The 25329-nt window shown below is 44.6% G+C and overlaps 1 protein-coding gene and 1 long non-coding RNA gene across 4 annotated transcripts in view; one reads left to right on the forward strand and one right to left on the reverse strand.

Moving 5' to 3' along the window:
• Nucleotides 1-211: 211 nt before the first annotated feature.
• LOC140510333 (uncharacterized) lies at nucleotides 212-3296 on the reverse strand. Its single transcript, XR_011969198.1, has 2 exons — nucleotides 2795-3296; nucleotides 212-653 (listed from the first exon to the last, which is right to left on the reverse strand). It is a non-coding gene; the product is annotated as an uncharacterized lncRNA (long non-coding RNA).
• Nucleotides 3297-3709: 413 nt separating this feature from the next.
• The window catches only part of IL1RAP (interleukin 1 receptor accessory protein), a 148827-nt gene continuing 127207 nt past the window's right edge, over nucleotides 3710-25329 (forward strand). For all 3 annotated transcript variants that reach the window (XM_072618858.1, XM_072618860.1, XM_072618859.1), the window contains exon 1: nucleotides 3710-3809. The gene's annotated coding sequence lies outside the window, so the exon portion shown is untranslated. The remainder of the gene's footprint in view (nucleotides 3810-25329) is intronic.

Below are 25329 nucleotides of genomic sequence, written 5' to 3' on the forward strand. Positions count from 1 at the left end.
AGATAGCAAACTGGTTGGGGCTCAGGCATTGTAATGTTAGGAAGCCCATAACCTCTCTGGTTTATGGTTGGAATCCTGAGGGGAGTTAGAGATAGTCATCCTCTGGGAACCTCAACTGGTGAGTGTGTATGCCTATTTGGGTAAATGGCCCCTGTCTATCTGCCCTTCTCCTTTTTTCTATTCCCTCTCCCCTTCTACTTTCTCCTTCTTCTTTCCCCTTCCACCTATCCCTTTCTACTCCCCCTTTCTCCATTTCCTTCTTTCTTTTGCCCTTTCCAATTCTCCCTCTCCCTTTGTCCCCTCTCCTTTTTCCTTTCCCTCTTCCCCCTTTCCTTTCCCTTTTTATCCTCCCTTTCCCTCCTGTCCCCTTAGAGGGTTAGGGAGAAAGTCAATGTCCCACAGAGGTTGCCACCTCTGCCTTTTTATGCTGCCCAACTGACCAGGTCAGAGAGACAGAGTTAAAGCTAGACCCAAGGTTCAGATTCAAGTGAAAGGCAAATCTTCAAGCTCTTGCTCCATTTCCTGAATGGGAAAACCAGAGTACAAGAAGGGTACCAGATGCCAGGTGCTGCCTTCTTCAGTAGCTCCTCATACTAAAAAGGACAGGATATGTCCTCAGTCCACAGGCTGCTATTCACTTCCTATGGGCTGAGCTAGAGAAGAGAAAGAGCCAGGTTAGCTATCATTCCCAGTGACCAACTCTCCATCCTTCTCTCCATCCATCCATCCATCCATCCATCTCTCCCTTCCTCTCTCCCTCCCTCCCTCCATCCATCACTTCACTGATTACCTCACTTACATATCTCAGACACACGCACACACATACACACACACACACACACACACACACACACACACACACACCCCTCACTGTCTCATTAATTTGCTTGCACAGTTATTAGACACCCAGGTACCTAGGTATTTTACTCACCTCCTTCACTCAAATAGCCAGTTAAACAGGACACACACCCTTTTCGCTACCTTATGATCCTGTGGTTCCTGGCCTTTATTTTTGTTTTATTACTTATTTTTTTGACAGACCATTCTAGTTCCTTCTCACACTCACTAACTCACTGAGTCACACACATCTCACCCCAGTACCCAATGACATGCCCCACAGCCTTAGTGTTGTGCTTATCACATCAACAGAACTTGCTTCACATGTCTTATCTACATCCATGCCCCATCACGTTCACTTTCCCAACCTACTGTTCATCCCACCCTTTCTCTCCATTCAAACAGCTGCTACCTTGGGCATGACTTCAGTCAGTCACATATGGACCACTGAAGAGGTCTCCTCTTTGGTCTTCTTGACTCAAGTCTCTCTCTACTCCATGCTATCTTTCTGTCAGCTGCCCAATAATCTTTCTAAAGCATAGGCAGGTCTTCACCATGTCACCGCCCTACTCGATAAATTCCAGTGGCTCCCTATTACCCCAAGGATCAAACACAAAATACTGTTTAGTTTTTAAAGCTCTATAGAAACTGATCCTTTTCAACTTTTCCAGTCTTCTCATAGTTTCCTCCCCTTTATATATTTTATTATCTAGCAGCGTGCCTTCTTGTGGTCCCTTGCACAGTTCTTTGATCTCCCAAGTCCCTGTTTCGCTGTTCTGGATGTCAGGAATGCCCTTCCTCCCCACCCACCTCTGCATCCCTTCTAGGCTCAGTCCAAACCCCCACTTCTGCAGTGCTCACCCTCTCCCCTAGCATATTTCCTCTGAGCCAGTCTTCCATCTACATTGTATAGATCTGGTGTATACATTGTTATTTTCATGTCTCCTTTATTAGACTGTGAGCTCTTTATGAGAAAGGACTGTATTTCTTTGTATCTTGTGAATTTAGTCCAGAACCTGACAGTCAGTCAGTCAGTCAAATTGTAAACATTTATTAAGCTGAATCTGCCAAACTCTAAGTAGTGGCGATACAAAGAAAGGTAAAATTTAAAAAAAAAAAGTTACTGCTGTCAAAGAGTTTGTGATCTGATGGCGGAGACAAGAAGTAAACCAATATGTGCAAATGGGCTCTACATAGAAAAGGCAGACAATAATTCAAAGAGAGGAGGCAGTAGAGTGAAGAAGGGTTGGGAAAGACTTCCTATAAAACAACGAGTTTTAGCTGGGATTTGAAAGGAGCCAGAGAAGCCCAGGTCTGGGAATGGGGAGTGGCACCATTCCAAGTATGGGGGCCACAAAGCCAATGCTTAATATAAAATGCTTCTTAACTGACTGGCTCTCTTTCCACCCAGTCACCATTAGGATAAGGAGATGGCGCTTTTCCCTACCTTCCATTAACGTCAAAGATTCCAAATTGTCCTTTCTGCTTTCTAGCATGTTCCCTTTCCTGTCCACTCTTTGCAGACAATTTCCAAAATAATCTTCCTAAGATACACCATGTCACTCCTCTCCTGCTGAAAGACCTCCAGTGGTTCCCACTGTTTCTAGGGTAATATATCCCAGTAGAAAATAAGTGTCTGGCACAGTACCTAGGATATTTGGCACGTAGTTCATAAATGTTTGTCAGATTTAATTGAATAGAATACCACTCCTACTCTGGGCATTTAGAGTCCCCCAGGATCTAGTTTCCCACCCTGTCCTCCCTTTCCAGCCTCATTTCCCCTTCCTCCTCTTCATAGACCCTAATCAGATCTGCCTGTTCTCTGTTCTCTGAAAGGGACCTGCTGCTTCTGAGGCTCTGCGTCTACACAGCCCTTTCCCCCTTCTCTCTTTATTTGACCTGGTAAGAAGCCTTCTCTTCCTTTGAAGTCCCTTCCACCTGAGGGCTTCTCTCCTACCTCCAAGGTTTTTGCTGGTTGAGCCCGGCGTTTTCCTGGAGCGAGTCTCCATTGTCCTCTCCATAGGCAGTCTTGATTCTTGACCTCCCCGTCTCTGGGCATGTGCTGGAATTCCTCCTCCCCACCATCCCTCCTCCCTCAGTCCCCTGGTCGTGTCCTTTCTTTGGCATTTAGAAATTTCTGTCTCCACAGTGGCTAGGACAGTGTTTTGCCCATAGGCAGGTTTATTCATTTAAACGAAGCGCTAGCCAACCGGCAGTCCTGTGGGGAAAGGGGAGAGCCCGGAGTAAAGGAGACCACCTAGGAGGTGGCTGCTGCCAGTCAGGCCTGTGGGGGCCCTCAAGTGGGAGGGAAAGACGGAATTCCTTCCTGCCAGGGCGCGTCCTTTTGTTTCTGCCCCAAACCACACCTAACCCAGTGAGGAGTCCATAGTGACCTCCTCCATCTAAGGGAAGGTCCAGCTGTGAGTCGCTAGGCGAGACGCTGTTCCAGATGTTTCCCCTGGGAGGCTGAGTGAAGGCAGGGACGGGAGGGGCCAGGGGGTGGAGACTGGAGGGCCAGGCGGGGCTGGGGAAGGGGAGGGGAGGGGAGGGCCCCGACTGGCAGGCAGCGCTCAGGCTCTCCCCGCGGGCACTCGCTGCCAGGCTGTGGCTGCTGGGACAGGATCCTCCTCTCCGGGCGGCCCGGGGCTGCTGCCAGGCAGTGTCCGCCCTGTCCCGTGGCCCGCTCTCGGTCCCGGTGAGAGTGCGCTCTCTGGGAGCTGGCCCACGCTTTCAGGGAGGGCCCTGCCCCGGGAAATCCTCTCTCGGGCTGCGCTCCCCCGCCTGCCCTGCCGGGCCGTCACCGCTCGGGGTGGAGCAGCCGGGGCCAATCGGGCAGTACTGGGGGAGGAGCCCTCCCCGGGGAGAGAGAAAAAGAAAGTGGGGGAAAGTAAGTGGCAGCTTGGAGGACAGAGGGCAGAGCCGCGCAGAAGGCAGCGCATTGAGCAGCCTGGCACCGCCTGCCCGGCTGAAAGGTGAGTGCCCGGGGCCGGGCTCCCGAGCTGGAGGAAGGGGTGCAGATGTGGTCGGAAGTGCTTCTCCCCTCCTCCCCCGGCGCCGCGAATGCCAGCCCGAGCCGGGAGGCGGGCAGGGGGCGAGAGAAGGCTCCTTCTCCGCATCTTTCTCGGGAGCTGTCCGGTCGCTGCCCGGCTGGGCTCAGGGGCCGCAGCCTGGAGCGAGCTGACCGATGGGGGGACGAGGAGAAAGGAGAGGGGAGGGGAAACAGATCCCTTACAGGAAGGCCGCTCCAGTCTTGAAAAAGGCTTTTCTGCAAGGGTACCTATTTGGCAGGGGTTGGCACGGTGCCCTCGGTGCCCGTGCTCTGAGAGAGATCCCGATCAGGCTGAGCAGAGCGTGGCGCTGTGGGCAGCCTTCAGCGCCTCCGAGCTCGGGTCCTCGGGCTACTTTCTCAGTTCTGGCTTATGTGGAGGTGGGAAGGTCTCGTGTTTGTCGTGGGCACAGCTGGCCTTCCAGTCGTGCCCTCTTTCCACCCGAACTTCAGAGTTAGCACCAAAACAAGAAATTAACAGCAGAAAAAAACCTCCAAAATACCAATAACAACTTCTGATCCCTCCTGCCTCTCAATCTCTCTTGCTTCCTACCTTTATTTTGAAAGGGTGATCCAAGGTGGCACCTTTTACCTGTGCTTGCTACTCGGGGCAGAAAGGCAGGATATTTGAAATCAAATATATGAAACTATATTGGACAGAAATAAGGTGGTATTTGCGCATGCTACTAGATTTCGGGGATTGTCCTCCTGCATTCGTAGAGAACATTTAGGAAGGGAGCTGGTACAATGCGAGGAGCACAGGCTCCAGAGGACCTGGGGGGAAATTCTAGCTCTGAAACCATTGTGGGACCCGTGCCTCAGGTTCCTCAAATGTAAGATGAAGGGGTAAGGGCTAGATGGTCTCTTAGTTCCCTTTCTGCTTGAGATCTGTGATCGCATGAGGAATGATCTAGCGTTGGAAAAGGCTTAGGAAGGGAGGGCCAAAGACTGTGAGTACAAGCACTGCCTCTGACACTGGCTGTGTTGTCATACACAGGAGGCAAGTGCCTCAGGGTTCTCATCCATAAAATAGGTGTAATGATATACCCGCTGCCTAACTCCCGGGGTCTGGAAATCTAAAGCTAGAAGACTGAACTTTCGAGGACATCCAACCCAACTCCCTTGTTTTACAGATGAGGGAAATGAGGCTCAGAGATATTAGGTGAATTGGCCAAGGTGACTTGGTATCAGAGTTGGGAGCTGCCACTTAGTAGGTCCTATGCTCTTTCCACTGAATCATGTGCTGGGTGGATAGAAGTGGAGACGGGACCACCCCTCCCTACTCAGGTGAAGAGACTGCACTCCCTCCCTACTCCCAGTTGGCAGTGATGGTGATATGGGACCCATTGTCCCTCATTTTCTGTATCTATTTGTCTTTTAGCTTTACTAAGGCCAAAACAAAACAAAACAAAACAAAACCAAAAACAGTCTGGTCGGGGTCTGGCCCAGTTTCTCTGGATCCAGCTGTGAGCAAGTAGAAGAGCCACGCTTTGTTTAAAAAAAAAAAAAAAGCCGCCTGCTTCTCCTTCCCGGTTGTAGGTGTCCAAACCTTTAATTAAATGTTGTTTGCTGAACTCTGACAATTGATTTTATTCCCGATGACTTGTTGCGATCGTTCACTGCTGTCCCCACAGCCAGTAGACTCCCTTCATTGAGTGAGCACCATTTGGAGGAGTACTGCCCTCTCTTTCCGGCTCAGAGCATGGGTAGGTTGGATTGATGGGAACTCTGTGTGCGTTTGGGGGTGGGGTGGGCTGTGAGCCTTCTTTGAGAGACGTGAGGGAGGGAGCCGGGAGATTGTAAGGTGTACGGAAGGACTGAGCTGCCCAGCTAGGACCCTACGCGCAGGCTTGCTTTGGTGGCCAGTGGCAGAGATGTATGTTCAAAACTAAAATCAGGGCAGATGCAGAGAGAGGGGTTTGCTTTCTCCCCCTATTCCGGAGGGAATGAGCTCAAAATGTGTCCCACCAGTGATGATGAAGTACTCCATGTGAAACCTTCCAAATGACCTCTGGTCCTGTTTATAAGGCAATACAAGATGGAAATTCCCCTCTCCTATCCCAGACATCCCGAGAGACAGGGGAAGGGAGATGTCCATTATCCTTTGCCCTGGTCAGACCACATCTGGTGTTCTGGCTTCAGGCTGTTACACTACATTCTATCAAGGATGTTGTCCAGCTGGACAGCACCAGGAGGAGGCCTGCCCAGAGGGTGAGGGGACTGACAGAAGGCATTGCATGGTCTTTGCAGCTGAAAGAAGAGCAGATATTTAGCCTGAAGAAGAGAAGACTTGAGTTTGGAGAAGAGGATAGGGCACCTGTTTTAAAGGATTTGAAGATCTATCTTTGCAAAGAGGGACTGTACTCAGACTGCTTGGTCCCAGCGGGCAGACGTGGGGCAGGGGAGGGGGACTGACTTCATCTCAGTTTCCTCCTCTGTAAAATGAGACTTTTTGTCTGAATAACCTGTAAGGTCCTGCCAGGTCCATATCTGTGACCCTGTGGTATTCATATTTCCAGCATCTACCATGGCGCCTTGTGCACAGGAGGTGATGAGCAAAGGCTTCTCATGTGACTGAACCATAGTTTGATAACCAATAGAATGGCTGGCTGCCAAATTCCATACAATGGCATGCGATGCTCTTTCTTCCTAAAGAGAAGATTGAGGATTTTACTTGTGTTTTCTGGAACAAAAGACACTACGAAGGCAGAGCAGTACAATGAAAAGCTCACTGGGGCTCGAGACAGGATTCCTGGGTGTGAATTCCACTTCTGACACTTTGGAATCAATGGACCTTGGGCCGACCACTTGAGGTCCCTTGGCCTCAGCTCCCTCCTCTATAAAACAGGTTTCCTAACACATGTGCAGACTTCATAAGGTGTTTATGAGGGGAAAAATGGAACTTTAACATGCTACAGAAATCTGACTTACTGGAACTACAGCAGAGATACAAGTGGCTGGGAGAGAAGTGAATAGACCAAGGTGACTGGGTCAGGACAATGATCACTTTTTTTTTTTTTCAAGGAGATCAGAGGACTTGGTGAATCTAGATTCTGATAACTAAGGTGGGACCGTCCTTGTAAAGGATACTGGCCCAAAGAGCCACTGCAATGTGTCCTAATCTCGGTGTGTGAGGGTAACAAAAGTGAGGCAACTCCTCTGAAATCTCATCCAAAAACTGGTGAGAAAACCAAGATTCAAACCCATGCTCCTTAGTTGAGTTTGTCTGCCTTGTACGCATTAAGCCGTATTGTCTTTTCTCAGGTGGTATGAATGAGTTGCGATAGGAGCACAGGATTATTTATTTGGAACTGGAAAGATGTATGGAGATCATCTAGTCCAATCCTCTTACTTTACAGAGTAGCAAAGGGAGGTTCAAAGATCCTCAGTGACTTTTCTTGCTTATATGAAGAAGGTCATATTGAACTAGCATCAGGGTAGCTCACACTTTTTTTTCCCCAGAAGTGGGATTAGAACTCCATCTATCTATCTGTCTATCTATCATCTATCTGTCTGTCTATCTATCTATCTATCTATCTATCTATCTATCTATCTATCTATCTATCTATCTATCATCTACCTATCTACATACATATCTACACACATACTCCCTGACCTGATCCTTCTTGTAACTGGCCAAAGCCCCACGTTTGCTGGATTTTAAGATGAATGCCATGGCCATGGCCATGGAACACAGCCAAGCCCTTTGACCTCCTTGGGGATCAGATCCACATAGGTATGTCACTGTTCTGTGTCACTGACCTCCCGCCTGTTCCATCTCTTGGCTCTTGGCACTTTCTCTGCTGTTTCCCAGGACTGGAATGTTCCCCTCTCCTTATTTCTGCCTCCTGGCTTCCCTGGCTTCCTTCAAACAAGCTCTAGCTAAGATCCCACCTTCTTTTCAGGGCTCTGTCTTCCTCTCCCCCTCCCCCAACCCTGTGGTTTCATGGGCTGCTCTCTTTCCCTAAGATCTCTCAATCTGCACAGACGTAGGAGCTGGTGAGTCATGTCTGCAGTGACCGAGCTGGGTTAAATTGTTATTAAAGAAGGCCCCCTCCTGTGTCCTCTTCTTGCTGGGAAATGATAGAAAAAAGGCCACCTCAGAATATTTTATTTTCTGCTTTCTTGAGATGAATCTGGGTTAGGGTTTGGGGAGTGTTCAAATGCCCTTTGAGTTTTTTCCCCTCCTTTAATCACGCCAGACCAGGTGCCCCACTTTATCAAAGGGGAACATGGCAGAGATTGAAGAGAGAAACCCTGTACTGTTGGGTTCTTCATTTAATGGGATCGAAAAAGTTTGGATGACTTGGAGATTCTGATCTGCCTTTGCCCAGGTTGGACCATTTAATTCACTTCAACTCCACGGACATTGAAAAAGTACCTTTTCTGTGCCAGGCACTATACTAGGTGCTCAAAATACTGAAGCATCAGTGAGATTGTATGGTATTGAGTCCCTGTCCCCTAGGAGCTCACCTTCTATTGGAAACTATCTTGTGATATATATGGTCAGTTTCCAGGACGATGGGGTTTCCTGTGGAAAGGAGTAATAGATTACTGCTGTAAGTGTCCTCCTCATAGCAAAAACCGTGTTTGGGAGGAGTGGAGTAGGGATGGGGCCAGGGAAGAAATGCATACTAGGAGTAAATTGGGTAGGTGGGGGAGGGGGCCGACATTGCCTTGGAAATCAAAAACCTGGGCTTGAAGCCTTATTCTGATCTCTGCTAGCTGTGTAATGCTGACTTTATCTTTTGGGGGGCTCAGTTTGCTTATCTGTAAAATGGATATAATCCATCTTACATGGTTGTTGTGAGGATTAGATGTAATAATTAGTGTGCAAAGCATTTTTCAAACCTTGGCAGACTATGTATAGGGTTATGTGGAAGGAAGGGCTTAAGAAACCTTGTAGTGCCAATTATATGTGCACCCCTACGTTTCCTACATATCACCCTTAGGAAGGAGATGGGAGGAAACATAAAACTCTTTATTCTTTGATACCTTTGGAATATTCCCTTACAGATCTGGTAATGTCTTTGGGGAGGGACACTGGGGATTGGGTACAAGTGACCTAAAAAGTTCCAATCTTAACTGGATGTGGATTGAAAGAGGGGAAGGCAGACAAATGAACAGGAACCTTGCCCTTCCGCTGAAGTTGTGTAAGGGGGTCATACATGCTCTTCCCAGAGCACTGAGCAGCCCAGCTCTTGGCTAACAACCCCTTCCCAACATGTCAGCAATTATTATCTCAAGGAGAGTTATAAGAGTGTATATTTTTCCCAAGCAGAATTAATTTTAATCCTGTTTAATTTAAAATAATAAAAATGCCAGAGAGCTTTTTAAGGAGGGAGTCATAAAATGAGGCCAATAGAAAATTAGATGTCAAAAGCCCTAGAGGTTGGAGAATCAGCCACAGGATGATGGGAAAACACATTTCCATCCCTATGATAAACTAGAGATGACTAGAAAAGCTTTCTGTCTATGACTGTGGCCAATGCAAAATGGCATTAATATTTATTGGTTGTTAAGAAGGTCCAAGGGAAAATGGGAAGTGGGCAAGTGAATTACACTGATATCTTTGGTGGCCGATTCACAACAGCTCAATTTATGCCTGATTATATCATTCCTTTTTTTTCATAAATGCTGATGAAGAGTAACTGGAAAATAAATCCTTAGAAATGGGAGGATCTAACCCTTGAACTTTTATGGTATAGCCATGAGAAAATGTGGGAATCTGGTCATCTGCCTTGATGCTTTGTGGTACATTGTACTGACTCCCGTCATGGAAGTCTTGCTTCTGATATTGACTTCCTTCCTATTGACCTTCAAGGAGTCACAACCTCTGTAGGCCTTGGTTTCCTCATATATAAGGAAAAAAAAAAAGTGGACTTAATGATCTCTGAGGGCTTATCTAGCTCTAATTTTTTTTGTCTTTCTAAGATTTGATCATCTTCCTTCTAGATAAGCACTAAAGCTTTCAGGAAATTGATGCCTTCATCTTATAACCCACATATCAGTAAAGGTATTTTTCTTATGGGAGGAACAAGATCTGTTTATATCAGAGAAGAGAGGGCTGGGACAGGAGGACATGGGAGCTATCTGCAAGTACCAAAATAACAGATTCAATTGTTCTGTTTGGTCCCAGGGGATAGAACCAGTAGAGAGAAGGAAATTTAGAGGAAATGGGTAAAACCTGTATACTTTGAGTTTGGGGAAAGCATCTTCCCAGAAAAAGTAACCTCAGAGTTCAGATAAATAGAGCTATAGGGCTGTATAAATAAGCTGCCCAGGCAGGCAAGAACTTGATAAGCCAAACCAGTTTCTATCTTGAAGGTGTCCTTTGCTATCTGATTCCCTATAAGGATATTCTGATAGGATGAGCTACAAGAAAAACATCCTCACTAGAGCACAAAGGATCTTTGGCAATGCTTGAGACCCTGAGCTTAACTCATTTCCCCTAAATCATGTAACATTCTGTCTCCCTTACCCAATCTCCCTAATGAGGAGTGTGGTGGCTCTTCCAGCTTTATCAGTTGGACTCTGTTGCCTCTGGTCATGCACCCTGAAGGCAATGTAAAACCCTATATAAATGAAGTCTCTTTTTGTTCAGGATCTAGCTGTCCATCTGCCAACTGTTCATTAGCTGGTACTAATCAAAGTTTTGCTCTTCTAATATTGCTTCTTGATTTATGGATGTCCAGTGAAAGGGACCAAGGTGCGAGGAATCACTCTCCAAAAGGATCTGGGTTGAAGAATTCCCGCAATAATTATTTAGACTTCATGTAAGGTGAGGGGAAATCCTAAGAGTTGTCCAAATGGAGAAGGTGATGGCCAGAGAGGCGAGTCCCTTTTCAATAGGTCTTCAAGCAAAGGCTGAATGAATATTTACTGATTTGGGCAGATTCTTGCTTGGGTCAGGGTCAGTCTACTTTGGTGAATTCCAACACTGATTTCTGGGAGGAACGATTTGAGCCCACTCAGTCTTCAGCCATATTTGCTCATTTTTCTGTCTCTTGTAAATGCATCTCCAGCCCTTGCACAGACTCTGCTCCACCTCCACATTGCTTTCCTTCTTCCTCTCTGCCTTTTTGAACATTGACCTCTCCAAGGCTCAGCTCTTATCTGCAGCTACATGAAGCCTTTTCGCATTCCTCCGCTTGTTCGATCCCTTCATAATATTATTTATGGGTATTGTCTATGGACTTGAATGTGTATATGTTACTGAGTCTTGAGCTAGACATCCACACAAAGACAATTCAGCTCTTTCTAATCTCCAGACTTCTGAACATAAGGCAAAGCCTGTCCAGAGATCTGATGGATACCCCACATCATCTCCTCCTGAAGGGAGTGATGGTGGCCTGAAGTATGCCCCTCCAGGGAAACAGACATGGCTCCCTCTCAGTGGAAACCCACATCCTCTTCCATCTATATATTCTAATATATATATATTTTTTATATTTCCATATTTATATTTTTATTTTAATATTTGCCATATTTTCTGAGTAATCACACTAAACAACCACAATAATAATAAAGAGAATTTCTCTAGGACTTACCAGGGAGCCAGCTTGGCCCAGTGGGCAGAGTGCCAGGCTTGGATTTAGGAAGAGTCCAGTGCAAATTCTGACTACTACACTTGCTCGCTGTGTGACATGGAGACCAACTAGACCTTCCTGAGATTTATTCTTTCATCTTCAAAATGGGATGTTTGTTCTCTTGGTTCAGAAAAGCGTTGCTAGATTTGAATGAGAATGTACTTTGTGCCAAGCGCTTTGCAATCTTGTTGTTTGGCTGTTTCAGTCCTGTCTGATTCTTCCTGAAACAATTTAGGGTTTTCTTGGCAGAGGTATTGGAATGGTTTGCCATTTTCTTCTCCAGCTCATTTTACAGATGAGGAAATGGAGGCCAACAGGATGAAGTGACTGACCCAGAGTCATCTAGCTAGTAAGTATCTGAAGCCAGGTTTGAACTCAGGAAGAGGAGACTTCAAAACTTCAGGCCTGGCACTCTCTCCACTGTGCCGCCTAGCTGCCCTCACAGTCTTAGCTCAGAACCTGGGTCAGGGGATGTTTTGCTTTTGTTTTTATATCTGCTTTATCTAGCACAGTAACCTGTACGTAGCAGTTGCTTGCTGAAAGCTTATTGACTGATGAATGGGATCCCATCTATGTGAGCTTACATGTCCCTCTCTGACACAGAGTGTAGTTGATTCCCATCCGTTCATCCTGCAGAATTCTTCCCTTTGAATACCCACAGATCCTTCATAAAACCAATGTGCTGGAGGTAGCCTCTGGTTCTTTTACTGTATTACAGATATCAGAGGTATGTGGAGCCTGTGCTCAGCCTGGCCATCTGCTCTCTCTTATGATCCCTTCCTTTTCTTGCCAGATGTATATACCTTTTTACACTGCCTCTCCCACTGAGATAACAACAATTGTTAACAATTATTTATATGAAGTTTTATGGTATGCAGACCACTTTAAAAACAGTAAGAAATCACTTGTATATGTTATTTTAAGGTTTTCAAAGCCCTTTACAAATGTCTCTTTTTTATAATCTTTTAAAAAGTTTATTTTTTAAAAGTTAGAGAATACACAATGACTGATTTTATGTATTAAATGAAAAAAATACTCTTGGGAATGTAAAGGTCCAAGTGACAGAAGATGACATCTGTCACATCTGGGCATGTGACTTCATTACTTATATTTCCAAGACTTCTTACACCAACCCATAACAGGCAGCACTGTTATCATTCCCATCTTACAAATGAGGAAAGTGAGGCAAAGAGAGGTTCAGTGACTGGCCCAGACTGATACAGATTCTGGTGGTAAGTGTCTGAGGCCAGATTCAGAATAAAGGGAACAGGCATCAGGAAAGTCCCATCTAAGACATCTGCTATCTGTGTGACCCTGGATCAGTTCTTTAGCTGTGCTCAGCCTTAGTGTTCCCCCTGTAAAGTGGAGATAATCCCCATAGTATCCACCAAAGAGATAAGTCAGAGAAAGTCCTATGCAAACCTTCAACTCTACAGCCCTTAAAAGTTGCGGATGTTTATGGACTTCAGTCTATTGTGATAGAAAATATAACATGTGATCTGCCCAGATTGTTTCAAAAGGTGATAACTTTGGTAGACAGGGACAGTTTGGAGACAAGGTAAAACTGATGAAGGGCAGCAAGTTCAAGACAGAGCAGAGCTTAATCAAAGATGAAATTTGGCCAAAATGTGCCAATCTCAGAACAGCTTTCACCATCACAGTCATTGATGAAGGAGTGGGGAAATGGTTGCCACCTGTAAGCAACATTGGGGAGGACAAGCAGTGAAGCCGCTTTCAGTTACTAGATATGGGTCAGTGCAGTATGGAAGACCCATTTTTTATTTCATCAGAAGTAGGGAAGTCTGTTCGGGTTTGCTATTCAGATTATTTTCCCAAATCTATCTTGTTGAGTCAGATGGGTAGCCTAGTTGAGTGAAATATTCGAATGTTAACAAATAAATCTTTTAAGTGTCAATTTGCACACACATGTTTATATATATACACACACACATAAATATATATACATTTTAAAGTTAAAGATATATAATGATTAATTTATGTGCCAAATGAATATTATACACATGCACTCACTCACACACATGTGCATATGAAAATCATTAGAGTTTAAATGTGTTGGAACAGAATATCATGGTGATGAAATGTTTCAAACCCTCATATTAAGTAGCAGGGTCGATGACTTTTCTAATAACCCTGCTAAAACAGGAATAACCTAAATGGCTGTTTAATGCTTTATGATTTAAGTACTTCCTATTCGTTTTCTCCACTGAGTAATAGCCCAGGTGTCATAGGAGAGGTCAGACCTTGGTCATCACTCAGATTCTTTTAGCTCTAGCATTATCTGGCCCCAGGAGTTCCTCTTGTGCATACTACCAGCCCCTTCTTAGCGTGTGAGGAACCTGGGGGCAAATTTCATTCTAGGTTGGTCTCCCCAACATTCCTTCAGAGTATAGGTAGCCAGGCCCAGTGGTCAGCTCTCCTTTTCTTATTTTATCGTCCTCATCTGCCCTGCCCCACCCCTACTGACTCTCTACTGACTTCTTCTTTCCACATCTATTCATGAAGCTACTTCCTTCTCTCAGTCTGAGGCCTCCCAAAGTCAGCACCCGTTTGTCAACTCCCCTAACGGAGCACAACCCTCCCTGTCCCCATCTTCTTCAGGACCTGAAGGAATGATCAGCTCCCTGTGAGAAGCACTCCCACCTCGATATCTGTGGATTCACTTGGTACTTGAAATCAAGCCAAGCCTGAATATGGCACTCAGGGAATGTTTTGAAAAAAGCTTAGACAGAACTGTTGAATAAGATTTGATACTCTTGGCAGAGAAACTCGAATTTGTGCATTTAAAACATGAAAAATAGAATTTGCTTGGTGAGCTGTGCAAGGGTTCCATAGAGAAAGACTCTGGAACAACCAGATCCCAAGGCATTGAGGTCTAGAGATGAGTGCCCTGGCCAAATTGCCCTGATCGTGAAACGTTTCCGCATTATTATGTTTGTATTAATTCATTTATTCATTCACTCATTCATTCACGAGTTTGTTCATTCACCAAAGCTTTATTTAGTTTCTACTATACATAAAGCCCTCTGCTAGGCTTAGCTGTAGGAGATGTAAATTCAGAACAAAAGAAGAGAAGCTTTGTTTGGCCAGTGGTGTAAGAAGTCCTTGGCTTTAGGATGGCAGCTCCTCCCTGAAGAAGCACCTGGTATTGGTGTTTCATAATCCTATCACTTTATTCGATACGCACTGGGGGCAATGACCAGTATGGGACTTTAAAAAAAGACACAATAATCTCATTTTATTTTTTGTATTGTCTGTAACTCTCAACTGTTTTCTGAGTATTATCGACAACAATGTTATGTAATGGAGGTGAGGTGACAGGGTGTCTCAGACATGAGGTATCACTTGAGGATGGACATGTAGGTTGGAACTCAAACTTCACGTACAAGGAACGGTTAGAATGTGAATTTAATTGGAACAGTGAGTGAGTGAAGGGAAATAAACTGCAATGATTGGGAAGGTAGATGAGAGCACAGCCTGTGAAGAGCTGGGAAGCTGAACTGAAGATTTTGTGCTATATCCTAGAAGTATTGATTATTCCTTTAAGAACAACACAAAATGGTGAAGAAGGAATGTTGCTTAATAGTTAACGTTATCCTGGACACTTTTTTAAATCAGAAAGATATATTTCTGTCTATATCTATATCTATTTATCTATCTATATCACACACACATACATATACACACACTTATACATGTATACATAGACACATGCATATATATTTTACTCTTATCTTGCAGATCCCTTTAGAAACCATTTGGAATCTGAATCTTTCCTCCCTTTCTACCCTAACCCCTCCTCCCTTCCTCCTACTCTTTGCTCTAGTGACATTGGCCTCCTAGCTGTTCCCCACACAATATTCTACCTCCCAAGTTCAGGAATTTTCTCTGGATGTCTCCCATGCCTGTAATGCTTTGCCTCCTCATCTCCACCTCCTAGCTTCCTTAAAGTTAGCTCAAATGGCATCTTCTTCAGGAAGCCTTTCCCAATCTCCCTCTGTAGATTAGCTCAAATTTGTCCCATTGATATCTCATAGGATCCAGTTATTTACATATTGCCTCTCCAGTAAAATTTGTTCTCCTTGAGGACAGAGAACATTTTTTGTCCTTTCTTTGCCTTTTTCTGTCCCTGGGACTTAAAGAACATGGGTAAACATTTAATAAATCCTTCTCATCTGAATCAGTCACTCACTTAAAATCCTCTTCCTTCTGGCCCTACCTTCTCTATGTGGATATGGTTAAGCCAAAATGCTCATCTCATTTCTATTTGATCCATTGCCATGTTCATTTGTATATTCCCAGTCTTGTAACTTGACTGTCATTGATGGGGAACACGTGAGTTTATTCCAGAGTCTTTCCAGATCCTCCTCATTTTCCTGTCTCTTCTCTCTGCCTGGTTCCATCCCTAGATGTCTGAGAAACGACTTTGGATACTGAGGGCTCTTGGCAATTTTCCCCTAACCTTGCTTTTTCCTCTATCCCTTCTCACTGCCTCATGGGTCTTTACAACTTGCAACATTCCATCTTCCTCTGCACGACTTCGAAAGGAGTTGGCTTTTTCAATAACATTGCCTTTGGTTATTCTCTTTTCAGTTGGTCAAGTTTGTTGCCTGAGATGGCTTGGTCTGACCCTTTGGGTGACTGATTTACATTAATTAAATGTCTTTAGCAAATAGTGGTAGCCATTGTCATTACCATTAGATATGTCACAGACTTTCATGATGAACAACGTAACGATTATGTCATTTTACTTCTAGGCTGGTGCATGGTCCTTCATAGGACCTTCCTTAATAAATGCTTGCTGACTTCTTTGGCCAATCTCCATTTTCAACATCTAGTAGCTTGACAATAGTAAGGCAAAACCAAAAACCATGTTAGATGTAGCAATTTTCCCTAGAAAATCCCAATATGTGCAATATGCTTTTCCTTAAAGGATGGATAAATCCACTTGGGACAGAATTTTTTGATGCTGTCTTCATGTGAGCTCATTACTATTCACCACATCCTCATCCTTCTTGTGTCTTTGTACATTTGTAAGCTGTGTGTACCAAAAAGAATCTGTAAAATTAGGGATCCAGCTGGAGCCTTGCCAGTGAGGGTAGAAGTCTTCCTAAATTGATAACGTTTGTTCATTATTTGATTTCTTGCCTTCAGTCTGAAAGAAGATGGCAGGTTGGGTCACAGTCCTTTGCTTTCTTTCCATGCCTTTCCCCTTCACTAAGTGTCAGCATCATTTCTCTTTATCATTGTAGGGTCTCCCACGAACTGTGTCTCTTCTTTAGATGGAATTGTCCATATAGTCTGGAAATAAGAGCGTTACCTTTTTTTTGCTTTTGAATGAGACAGTTAGAGATTCTGAAGCTCTTGTGATAATTATCCTTGAAATGAAAAAGCAGCATTATATTATGATTGGTTGGACACCCAACAGAAAGAAGACATTTGTTTGTTTTGTACAGTTTAACAAGCTAGGGCCATGTTTTTCCTAGGTTGATGAATACAGACCAAAAGGGAACAGGAAAAAATGGGTAAAAGTCCAGAGTATTGTGAGCCTCTAGGTAACTCTTTCTACATTGGAGAAATTAGGAATCAGAGTAGAAGGAGAAAAATAGACTTGGGTTAATGGGAAATGTTGGCTAGAGACCTGGACCTGCAGTCATTAAACTGGGATTCTTCTCCTTGTCCTCCTACTACCTGGCTATGAATTAAGGAAGTCACTTCACTTTTCCAGGTGTCAGTTTTTCCCTCTTTCAAAGGAAGGGTCTAGATGGCACGATTCTTTTACGGTCTTCCCCTTCTCCAGTTATATCTGTCTTTGACAGATTTCTTATTTTACTCTGGGACCTCCGATGGTTAGAAGCATTTCACATTTTTCAGTACTTCTGAAATAATGAGTTGGCTCATAGATATCCCAGGCCGAAAGTTTCAGACTTGGGGACTTGTTTCATTCACACTACACTGGTGTCTGGACTGTCCATTGTATGAATCTACTCTGGCTGTAGCAACATTTGAATCCTATGGTAATTCCTTCCTTGTCATCCAACATGTCTTTGTCTGGACACATAGAGAATGCAAATTGATTTTAATTTCAACCCAGCTAAAACCTAAGCAGGAAGGCAGATGAGGTGCCAGAAATTGTGCTTTGGGGCTAAATAGTGATGTTACCTGCATTATCTGGGTCAGAGGTTTCATAGCAAGGCAAGGTGGGTGGTGGAAAGAGGCAAGATGGGGCTGGAATCAATATCTCTGGCACTTTGTTCATTTTCAGAGACTGGCCAAGTCATATCATTTTTCTGGGTCCAAGCTTCTTCATGTGGAAAACAGGGATGTGTACTTATAATTTTTGCCATCTGGTTAACATCAACTAGGGCTGGGTGGGGTCTCAAAGGCCATCTAACCCCATTCCCACATTTTACAAGTGAGGAAACTAAGGCTGGAGGAGCATGAGTGACTTGTCCAAGGTTCACAGGCACACTCTTAGAGGCTAAACCTGAGGGCCTCAGATTTGAGAGCCAGTCTTTTTCCCATGGTACTTTGTTCACAGTATTTGGCATACTTTAAAGGCCCTCTCCTTTATTTCTGTTAGTGCAGATGAAAAATGAAACTTAGATTTCTGTGGATCTTCTGCTTGTCAGGGGACATAATGATGACTTAAATAACAAAGGAAAAAGAGCCCGAAGGTTTAGAATAAAAATGATCATGCCGTAGCATGGGCTCCAGTGAAATAGTGTGTATTAAGCTCTTTGCAAATTGCCAAGGGCTCTAGAAATGGCAATTACGGTTGTGTGCTGTCTTTCTCAGAGCTTCTGATGGAAAGTCTTGAACGGAGTCCTTCTCTTACGTTATTCAGTGTTTTACAGGCAGAAGGAACGAAAGGCCTTTTATTCACACTGTTGTCCATCTCTTGCTCCCCAGTCTTAGAGACACTGAGGTGCTCTGCCCCCCTTAAGGCAAGGGACCAAAGGGATCAAATTCAGGTCCCACCAGGAAGCTGAGGGCTTTCCACAGGCCATTGCCTTAATGGTCCTTTGGACCAGCTGAGGAAAGGCCATGAGATTACTGTTGTAACACTAGAGTGAAGATGTGTGGGGGCACTTGGGTTGTGCTTCTAAGTAAGGAACAGTGACCTACCCCCAGGTAGAATTCTCCTTAGGTAGTTGGTGTGGGCCCAGGGAGGGCAGAAGCAGCAGCAGGACAGATAAGCAGTGGATGGGACCATATCTTCTCAGCTGGCTGGCAGCACAAGCAGAGAAGTCATTCTAGAGGGAAAGGTGGGCTAGAGAAGCAGGTCAAGGCCGTGAAAGGAGCTGTGGGAATGGGAAGCAACCACAAATCCACCTGTACCAACAATGCACCAAACGTTGGTCCAGCTTTGCCGTGACTTGGCCCTTTCCCACATTGGCCCAGGATTGTGTGTGGTGTGTGGGAGTGTGTATATGTGTGAGAGTGTGTGTCTGTGTGATATGTGTGTGTGAGAGTGTGTATCTGTATGTTAGGGGAAATGTGTGGACATGTAGGGGTGGGGATGGGAGTGTTGGAGGAGGAGTGAATCTGTGCATGTGGAGGCCTTCAGAATAATTCCATTTCTTAGTTTTTCCCTCGCTTTTCTTCCTCTATCACAGACAATACAAAGCCATTGTTGTTGAGGCTGTCCTGTTTTGTTGGTACAGAATGCCTGAACTGAATGTGCACCCCACTACTGACTAATGAATCCTGAGTTGAGGGTCAAGTCCATCATGTCAATCTTGACATGGTCAGTCTTTGGCCTGTTCCCTCTCCCCAGGTACACATCATATCAGTACAGGATCACTGTCTTACAATGGGCTTTCTATTGAATTTCAGACCAGTTCTCTATAGGTGCAGCTTGGAATGGTAGGCATTCCTGGCTGGTCATTTGAGTTCATAAAGTAATGAGGTTAGAAAGGACATAGGATGTCCTCTACTCATAGGATCAGGGATTTAGAACTGGAAAGGCCCTTAGAGGTCGGTAAAGCTAATGCCTGTATTTTACAGAGGACGACACTGAGGCAGGGGGGAGAAGTGACTTGTTCGGGATCACATGGCAAACTCCAGGGTGATGATTTCCCCTTTGCACCACTATACCCCTTTGTTAAATGTACTTTCATGCCCCAGTGGCCCAGGGGTTGCCTTCCCATGTGACCAGTACTTCCTGTTTCATGGTAGTAGCTCCCTCTCTTATCTCTCCTTGATTGCAGAAGGAGGGCAGAGGCAGGGAAGGAGTACTTGGTGCCAGAGCCCAGTTTCTGTTGTCCGGATCTCCAAGTTCCCTTAGAATCTCTGTATGTGGAATAAAGGTTGCCCCTTGTGCAGCCAGCTTCAGGCAGGGTTGCCTCCCATTCCCACTCTGAAGATGAACAACTACGGGATTTAAGGCTTGAGTTGGGGTGAGGAAGGATGTTCCCCCTTCTCCGCTGGCAGAACTCTCTGTCCAAATGAAAGGCCTGTGTCCGTGCTTGGCATCTTGCCTTCAGGCCCTGCTCCCAGCTCCATTGTGTCTGTGCCTGGTGCCTAAGGCGGGCATTTACACATCCGCATCGTGTCCGGATCATTAGGTTGAGCTCTTTAGCTTTGTAAATGACTGTAATGTTACTGGCTCTGAACAAATCTCTGAGAAAAATGGCGCACCCAGGCCCCAGCCAGAAGCTGATGCCGTGGGCCTCCCCTTCCAAAGATCCCCTCTGCAGTCTCTGTCCATGGACTCCACGGCCACTTTGATGGCCAGAGCCTTATCACTGTCTCAAAGAAGAGCTACTTGGGATGCCAGATGTCAAGATTCCAAAGCTTTTCTCTTCTTGTCTTTTCTCTTAAAATTGGCTTTCCACTAATCTGAAAGCTCTGATGTTCCCAAGCAAGAATCGTTTCATTGAATGTCAGGATTAAGACGGTTCCTCAGTTTGTGAAGTCAGGGTGCTCAGAAGTGATAAGAGAAGGGCTGGGAGCTGATTACCCACTGTGATGTTACATTCTCAGAAAATAAATTAAAATCTGATAACAGTGCCAACGATGCCACTTCCCATCCTATGAAAATGCTCTTCTTGGGGTTAAAATATGATGTTCTTCTTAGCTGGACCCAAGGTAGAGCTCACCATCAAGTGCATTGTCATATTCATCAGGTGTTGTTACATAATACATGGGGGCAGGGAAAGGCTAGAGAACTGGACTCAGAAGAGGGAATAACTGACCAGGATGATGCTTGACAAGTCTCATGTCACTTAAATTCTCAGAGCCCCAGAGGATTTGCTATAAGCTGCAGAATATTTGCCAATCTGCAAATGGTGGGGATTTCTATACTAGGAGTTTCCTATACTGATGTAACCATAAGTCTGGACTCCCTGAAAGCAAAGAAAATGCTTTTGTAGGGGGAAAAGTGGTTCAGGTGAAAGAGTGTTGGATTTTGAGTGAGACGACCTGGTTTCAAATCTAGATCTGACACTTATTATCTGTGCAACCTCAGAAAAGCCATTCATCTCTCTGGGCCTTAATTTCCTCATCTGTATGATGAAAAGGGTTGAGTCCATCTCTAAGATTTCTTCCAGGTCCAGAGCCCATGACCCTCTTGGGACCCAAGGACAACCTTACCTGTTTTCATCTCTTCCAAGTGTGAGGTCTTCTGGTTCACTCTGGGGCAACATGATTAACAAGAACTATAGCAAGTAGGCCAGAATTTCTAGGAAAAGAGGAAATGTACCTCTTCAAAGTTCCCTCTTGATCTAATTGGCTTCATTTCCCCAGTGGTTATGAAGCAATTAGGTCTATGAAGCAAGTTGGTTCACTGACTTGATGTACCTTAATTAGGGGTCCAAATCATGACTTTGCCTCCATCTCCCACTGCTATCCTAGCATTCCCTGAGCATTCACCCATCCATCCATCCATCCATCTTGCATCCATCCATCCATTCTCCCATCCATCCATCCATCCATTCTCCCATCCATCCATCCATCCATCCATCCATCCATCTATCCATCCATCTAGTGAAGAACAAAGTAGTTTGCTCACTGTTCTATTTATGTGGCATCCGTTACTCCATCTGAGCACTGACTAGTGAGTTAGGATTTTGAGGCTTCTGCTTCCTGCCTGTGTGACCCTAGGCAAGTCACTCCAGAATTTCCTGGACCTTGGTTTCCTCATCTGTAAAATAAGGGCATTGGACTAGATAAGCTTTGATTTCCTTTCTAGCTTCTGATCTTGGACCTGGAAGGTCTACAGACATTTTTCCATGTCCTATCCCCTTAGCTCCCTGAGCTGCCAGGAAGGGTGAGAGAATGATGCTTACAAATCTAGAGGCAAAGACTTGCATTTTGGGAAAGCCCAGAATGGGTCAGCAGCTGGGTACTACTCATAATAAGTCAGCAGGTCACATTCCGGGTGATAAAGGTTTTCAGACTAAAGTAACAAGAGGACAAATACCCAGAGTGCAGTTGAGGTACTGGGCCTGGGATATCAACATACCCAAGTCCAAAGACATTGCCCAGATAGACAACCAAAGGCCATTTGTGATCACTGAACCACAAACCATGTAAATGCCTTGGAGGGCAGCTAGGCCAGCTTAGAGCAGAACTCAAATCACCTTTCAAATATCCCAACCCAAGAGAGATTCAGCCTCTTCTTGAAGACGTTCAATGAAGGGAAGCTCAGTACTTCTTTGGGACAGAGCTTCCTACTTTAGGGTAGTTCTGAAAAGGTAAAAAGTCTTTCTTTCCTTCAAACCTGAAGTGACTTATTTCTGTTTTCCACCTTTTACTAAGAACAGTGTTTTATCCATTTTCCACAAGGTACAAAAGACTCAAAATCAGAGGATCTTAATTCAAATCCTGCCCCTTCTTCAATTTCTGTATGTCCTTGAAACAGGTCACTTATAATCCCTGGGGATCAGTTTCCACAACTGTAAAATCAGTAGACTGTATCTGATGGCATGTGAGTCCTCTTTGAGTTTTAGAGATATCATATTATAGACATATGAAGGTACACATCATGGCATGATCCCACTATGTGTCTTCTCTTCTGTAGGATGAATATATCCAATTCCTTTCACTGGACCTCCTACAGCATGATCCCAGGAGCCTTCACCATTCTGCTTGGCCTCCTCTGGAATGCTCTTCCAGAAATGAACCCCCTCTTCTGGTTACATTCAGAGCAGTGTAGAATACACCAGGGTGATCACTTCCCAGCTCCTGATTTGTGGGGGCTCTCTCTGTTAAGAGCAATACTGGTCATAGCCCTCTTTCTTTGTGGTGGGCCAGAGCCTATTGGTGACAAAATCATAGGATATCAGCCCCTGGGAAGGCCTAGACTCAAAGTCTTTCAACTGATGAACGGGTGCTGAGGCTTGGGACAGTTGAGCCTTGCTGTAGGTAACAGGTCAGCACATAGCCGAGTAAGGAGCCAAACCAGAGTCCTCAGCCTACAAATCCCATGAACTTTTGTTCTCCATCAGGATGGTGTGGTAGGCTGACTGCGGCTCTTGGGCACTGAGCTGTACAAAGTCTTCCTTTAAACAATGCCTCAGTTTCTTCTTTATATAAGAAGCATTCCCTAGTAAAGACCATTTCCTTCCTACCCAACACAGATATAACTCCTCCTCCTGAATGTTCTTTTCTAATTACTGTTATAGGAAGCAAAGTTTTCTAGGTCATTGAAGTTTATTCTGTGGAGCACCAAGTTCACACTACAGATCCATTCACTTTGAGGCTCCATGTTGGAGAAAGGCCATCTCTATGGAAAAGAAGCATTCAGATGAAGGAAGTCAGGGAGAAGAGGGCAGGTGGGTCTGAAGTCATGGCAAAGGTCCTCAATCAGGGACCTGGGGTGGTGAAGTCGAGATAGCAGAAGATCTGGTGAGGGCAGGACAGCTGTCTTTAAATAGAGGCAGTGTTTGTTGTGAGGTGAAAAGAATTTTATTTGGAATAAAAACAATTCTGAATTTGGCTTCTACTGCTAATTTTTAAGAGCTATGAGACTGGCTTCACTTTGTACTTTCTTGGTCTTCAGTTTCTTCATCTCTAAAATGGGCAAAAGTGGTGCCCAGTAACCTTATTCTGGGAAGACCTTGAAGAATCGGTGTGAAGAAGAGAAACAAAGCCTGTTCGTGTTGATCCGAGAAGGCAGACGTAGGAGCAGATTGAAAAGAGGGGAGGCAAGGAAAGGGCTTAGAGAGGCAAATTTGGATGATTCAAAGATCAGTTGGCTGCCTACTGAGCTGATGAATCTTAAAGCACCTGGAAGCTTCAGGATAGGATTAGTGGAGGATTTTATAGGTAACATGGCCTCCAAAGCCCTTCTTAACACTGAAAAAGTCTGCCAGCCTGTGAGACTGCATTTAAATAATTTTTAATTGAAGTTCAAATATATGTATATGTTCATATAAATGTAAAAGTGTGTGTGTGTCTGTGTGTGTCTGTGTGTGTCTGTGTGTCTGTCAAATTCCTGCCTATTTAGAGAACATTTCTTCAGAACTTCCAGGATCTGGAATTCTGCCAGGGTGGTCACCATTTCCCCAGTTTGTTGTCTCCATACTGGCCCTGACTTGTGACTCCCTCCCCAGTCCTTTAAGTCTGGCTAAATACTGACCATGGCTGCACAGAACTGTACATACAGTTCATGGCCTAGCAAACCTGTTCAAACCTTTCTAACACTGCAGTTGGTTGTTGAGAGCTGCTGTGGCCAAATAACCCATCACCTTTGTGGAAAACCTGATGATGGGTTTCTATGACTGTTTCTACTTCACATGTTGGAAAGGGCTATAATCCTACCCAACCCTAGCCCTAACTCTAAACCCAAATTATTCCTTTTTTTTAATATTTAAATTTATTTATTTTCAGTTTTCAACATTCAATTCCACAAGACTTTAAATTTCAAATTTTCTTGCCATCTCTCCCCTCCCCTACCCAAGACAGCATACATTGATTACCCTTTCCTCCAATATGCCTTCCTTTCTATCACCCCCTCCTTGTCTTGTCCCCTTCCCGTTTATTTTCCTTTAGGGTGATATAGATTTCTATACCCCATTGGCTATATATCTTATTTCCCAGTTGCATGTAAAAACAATTTTAACATTCATTTTAAAGCTTTGAGTTCCACATTCTCTCCCTTTCACCCTCCCCACCCATACTCATTGAAAAGGGCAGTAATTTGATTTAGGTTATACCTGTGTAGTCATGGAAAACACTTCCAAAACAGTCATGTTGTGAAAGATTATTTCCCTTTATCTAGTCCCACCCTCCATTTATTCTTTTCTCTCCTTTGACCTGTCCTTCCACAAAAGTGTTTGCTTCTGATTACCCCTTCATCCACTCTGCCATTCCTTCTATTATCCCCTTTCTCATCCCCTTCCCCTCTGCTTTCCTGTAGGGTAAGATAGATTTCCATACCCAGTTGAGTGTATATGTTATTCCCTCCTGAAGCCAAATCTGATGAAAGGAAGCCTCACTTATTCCCTCTCACCTTCCCATTCCCTCCATTGTAAAAAGCTCTTTCTTGCCTCTTTTGTGTGAGATGATTTACCATTCCTAACTCTGCTTTTCTCTTTCTCCTAGAACATTCCTGTCAACCCTAAATTTTCTTTTTTAGGTATCATCCCTTCATATTTAGCTTACCCTGTGCCCTCTATCTATCTATCTATCTATCTATCTATCTATCTATCTATCTATCTATCTATCTATCTATCTGTCTGTCTATCTATCTATCATCTACCTATATCCACATACACACAAATATGTATATGTATATATATTTACATAAACACATACACACATACATGCATGCACACACACACACACACACATTCCCTCCCCTCCCCATTGTTTTTATGGAGATGGGTACTT

The sequence above is a fragment of the Notamacropus eugenii genome, chromosome 6, assembly GCF_028372415.1.
Source record: "Notamacropus eugenii isolate mMacEug1 chromosome 6, mMacEug1.pri_v2, whole genome shotgun sequence".
Lineage (NCBI taxonomy): Eukaryota > Metazoa > Chordata > Mammalia > Diprotodontia > Macropodidae > Notamacropus > Notamacropus eugenii.